The 5000-nt window shown below is 29.9% G+C and overlaps 1 protein-coding gene across 1 annotated transcript in view; it reads left to right on the top strand.

The window, feature by feature from the left end:
- LOC122258845 (potassium voltage-gated channel subfamily KQT member 1) overlaps positions 1–3294 on the top strand; it is a 648767-nt gene extending 645473 nt beyond the window's left edge. The window contains exon 18 of the mRNA XM_086531293.1: positions 1–3294. This exon is cut by the window's left edge and continues 2052 nt beyond it. The gene's annotated coding sequence lies outside the window, so the exon portion shown is untranslated.
- Positions 3295–5000: the final 1706 nt, after the last annotated feature.

Below are 5000 nucleotides of genomic sequence, written 5' to 3'. Positions count from 1 at the left end.
AAAAGACATGTAAAAAGAATTCAATTCTTTTTACTATTTTGATGTACTAGCAAATTCTGTTTATGGCACTTATAATATACTGAAGAAAAGTAGACACAAAAATAATGACGGCTGTCTTATAACATTAATAAATGGATCAATAACAAAGGTAGACATTTTTAAATAGCAAGGTAGACATTTTGAAAGAGCAAGGACTACATGCATGTGAAATATCACCAAGCTGTGAAAATCATATGTGACTGAAATCTGATTTATTGGCATTCATTTATATATCAACCTATTTTTTTTTAAGTTACAACAGCACTCTGTTATTTGTGTGTGTGTGCATGCATATACATGTGTGTTTTTGTATGTGTGTGCGGGTGTGTTTTTGTGAATGTACGTGTGCATATGTATTCGTTTGTCTGCACGTGTTCTTGTGTGTGTGTGTGTGTGTGTGTGTGTGTGTGTGTGTGTGTGTGTGTGTGTGTGTGTGTGTGTGTGTGTGTGTGTGTGTGTGTGTGTGTGTGTGTGTGTGTGTGTGTGTGTGTGTGTGTGTGTGTGTGCATGTGAGAGAGAGAGAGAGAGAGAGAGAGAGAGAGAGAGAGAGAGAGAGAGAGAGAGAGAGAGAGAGAGAGAGAGAGAGAGAGAGAGAGAGAGAGAGAGAGAGAGAGAGAGAGAGAGAGAGAGAGAGAGAGAGAGAGAGAGAGAGGAAGAGTGTGTGTGTGTGTGTGTGTGTGTGTGTGTGTGTGTGTGTGTGTGTGTGTGTGTTTGTGTGTGTGTGTGTGTGTGTGTTTGTGTGTTTGTTTGTGTGTGTGTGTGTGTGTGTTTTTGTGCATATTTGCAAGTGTGCTTTCAACCAGTCTTTTGAAACATTGCTTTGTCTAAAAAATTACTAAAAACAATCTCTTAAATTGATTTCACTTTGATATGTATTGTGATATTGTACAGGATAAACTCATGGTCTGTACATTACAACACGACTAATGTATCTGAATACAACTGTTCTTAAATTTATTTTTGACTGAGCAGTTGAGGGATGAGTCACCTTTTCTTAGTATAAGTATTCATTTACTTAGATCATTAGTCACAGAAGTTATTTTCAGCAATTTTCTTAATAAAATAATTAATTAATCTTGGAATAAATCTACCTCTATACATATATCAAAATGAAATTCCATATATTTCCTAGATAATGAATGTTTTATTCATTGTGAATAATGGTCAATAATTTTTCATCACTATGTACTTTCCTCATTCACTTAAGTATTATCCTGTAATGATATTTAACAAAACTGATTTACTTGTTACTACTTTAATGATTTTTGTACAATAGCTACCATATAGCAAGAAACATGTTTAATTTATGGTAATGACTTCTTTAGATGGTTTTATAATTAATATCCCACTGGTATATGTATGTTTTGCAGACTATTTCTGTTTTAAAATTTACATCTTTGTTGCTTGCATCCATCTTATTAATGCTCCAGTATCACTGCTGTTATTAGAAATAACAAAAAGTTGAAATTGTGGCTACTATTGATAGTGTGCTAGATACAGTATTCCATTACAGTACAAATACTGCAGTTTACATAAGGTCAAACAATGTGTCTATGCACATTTTGGGTTCATGAATTGTATATGCATATAATCGTCATTTCCTCTCATATACAAAACAGCCAATCAAATTTTATTGATGTATTAAAAAAATATCAGTGATCTGAAGATCTTGCTCCTGTTCTCATAAAAAAATTAAATGTCACCACTCCCATAAAGTGGCATAAAAAAGTTACAATCACTTAATAATACTCACAGGAGAAAAAAAAAACTTTTAAACGGAAATGTGTTAAGGCTTACGTTTGTCTTTCATGTTCATTACTCTCAAAAATCACAATATTTCATCATCACATTTTCTTGTATTCTTTCACACTTTTCACGGTAAGTCATATATAATCATAGACTATATATATACAGTTTAAAAAAAATATATATATATATATATTAGCGGATTTTATAAACAGCCACTTTGATACATACTAGTGAGGATTCTAAAAAAAAACTTAAAAAAAAAAAATTAGTTAGATTTCATGCTTTATACACATAGACAAAATTCAATAGTAAATTTAATAGCTCTTACAAGAAGCAGTTTAAAAATAATTCCTCAAATCTGCACGCCCTAGCAAATACATAAGAAATTTTTACGCAAGTTAAGAAAATAGATCAGTTAGTAATGGCAAGGATAGCTTTTATATTCATCTTTTTTTCTATTAAGGAAGAAAAAAAAACAAGACAGGCAGCTTTATATTATGCTCCTTCAAGGCAAGCTAATTTGGGCCTAATGTTTCTGTTGATTATGGCTCAATATCCTATTTGATTATCTCACATTATAACATCATAAAGTTTACCTTCTTTAGCATGTTGCCCCTTCCAGCATATCTGTATTAGATAGAAGTCTACATTTTTGGTAAAAGACTTATTGTCATTTAAATATTAAGACTATACTTTTTTCACATACTGTTCCATATTTTCTCTTATCTTAGATTATACAAAAAGCATAATATCTGTTTGAAGAATTATATTTCTGAGCAGAATCTGAAGTGCCTAATCTAAGAACAAAAGTTTTAGTTTTCATAATCTTACAAATCATTTTATAAAATATTAGCCTGTATCATTTTGGATTTATTTTTTTCAAATCTGGTGAAAATTAAGTTTTGCAAAATATCTTAATTTAAAGTGCCTCATGAATCTTAGCTAAAGTAATCCACCATAGCATTATTTGTCTCTAACACTATGTAATAGAAAGATATAAATTTCATCAAATATGAAATGTTTGAGAAAAACTATCACATGTTTCAGAAGCAATGATGGAGTTTTTCACATTCTTTTTGAAATACCCATATAGAAAATCAACATGTATCATATTGTCTGTCCAAAACTTTTAAAGAGTATTACAAATCAGATTTCTTTCATAAATACTGAATTAAAGAGATATTTTCTGTAATTAAACCAACAGCAATGTCTGAAGAAGGTAGACTTTGTTTTCCAGTGTGTGCAGCCCTTCCCCTTGCTTCTATTGTTATGTATTGACATAAAAAATTACATCAACCCATATGGGTTATTGATATTTCATTATCTGTATATATGGAGATTTTTTTCCTTTTTTGAGTTAGTAAACTAGTGGTCAAGATATTGGGAACATACCCAAAAATAGGTCACTTTTACAAATCACATCTGTTGTTAAATTTTATAAGGTCTTTTCAAATGGATTGTTCTTGATACAAGCAAGTAAAAAAAAAAAGAAAAATAAAAAAAAAATACCTGATGTGGTCTACAGTCTATTGAAAAGGAAATTATGATGATATGTTGAGTAAAGATAGGTTATTCATGATGTATTAATTTATGATCAGGTGTGTATGTTATCAATATATTTTCAGAATAATACTACGGAAGATTTAGTTGCTTTTAAAACATTGTAGAGAACATTGTTAATTTAGTTGCCTAGCTATTGTTGTTATCTTGTTATATTGTTATTCATTTTAGTATTATATAACATGCTTTCAGTGAAATTCTGTCAAATACGAAAAAGAAAAGAGAAAACTGCTTCCAAATTTTGCTCATGGCACATAAAAAAGTTTAAAAAGGTAGAGCTAAGTTGTTGTACAAGTTATTAATCAGCAAAGCTAAAGGTTTAAACTTAAAGGTGCCAGGGTTGTGGACAATTAATGTTTATTTCATTTGTTAAAGTACAACTTTTATTTTCAATTTCTGTCCGAAATGGTACCCAAATTGTTAAGGGACACAAATATAAAGAGCAGATGCCACATCCTCCTAGGTGACAGACTGCTGCGCCTGCCATATCACATGTTACAAAGTTCTACTATAGCTTCATTAGCCAAATTTTGTTACATTTGCTGGCATCTCCTATAAGAAGGCACATTGTACCATAGACCATTTTCACTTTGTAGAAAGGCTCTCAGTTATGGAAGCAATATATACAAGCTGATTAGCATGTATAATATATGAATATTATAATATTCACTGTTTGGTTATTGTGAATACTATATTTGCCAAATAAAGATTTTGCAATCAATAAACAGATTTTGTTCCTTTTGATTACATTCATATACAGCATATACTAATTCAGGTTATTTATAGGGTTATGTAATATGTATTCATTCTTTCATTAATTACTGTATCATACAGTAAGGAGAGTGAATGAGTTCCTTAAGCCAATACAATGTCTTTTTGATAATCATCTGATACTGAATACAATTTTCTATTACAGAAACAAATAAGTAAATTACTCTTTGATGAGTCAACTTAATGATTTTCTTTCTTCCATCTTAAAAGAATCTAAATTGGATATATTTGTTTACAATAGGATTTGCTCTAAATAAGATTTCTTGTGTGTTATTTCTGATATGTATTATCAAGATACCACAAACAAAAATAAACAAAAACTTCAGGTACAAATGCAATTACACAATCAATAGTCTTTTATCAATCAAATAACATAAAAAAATATTAACTTTTGTCATAAAATACCCATGAAAAAATTTCTTTGTAATGTGATGACTGGGACATTAAATAGCAGCATATCACAATATTATGGTTATACTCTTCTTTGTTAATGTCCTATGCTATATATTTCTGATGAAAATACCAACAAATAAGTGACTACAGTTTATCTACTGTAGAATTTCTAAAGGCTAGGTGATATTGCTTTGGTTAGTGATAATCTATAAGTCAAAATAACTGTATGTTACAGATAATTCTACAAAGAAAGATTTTATCACCCTTTCTATGGATCTTTGTACATCCAAATTTATGAATATAATACAATATAATACCTGAAAAAAATAATCATAAGAACCTAGAATTTATCATTTCGATCACATTGCAATAACAGCAGCATAACAATCAACAGGAAAAAAAGAACAGAAAATTACAACTTTGGTAAAACATATTTTCCCTCAATACTAGTTAATATTTGGAACCTTGAATCCTTGTGTATAATGTGG

The sequence above is a fragment of the Penaeus japonicus genome, unplaced genomic scaffold (assembly GCF_977035675.1).
Source record: "Penaeus japonicus unplaced genomic scaffold, GWHDUDI00000001_assembly GWHDUDI00000035, whole genome shotgun sequence".
Taxonomy (NCBI): domain Eukaryota; kingdom Metazoa; phylum Arthropoda; class Malacostraca; order Decapoda; family Penaeidae; genus Penaeus; species Penaeus japonicus.
This window is presented reverse-complemented; position numbering and strand designations above follow the sequence as displayed.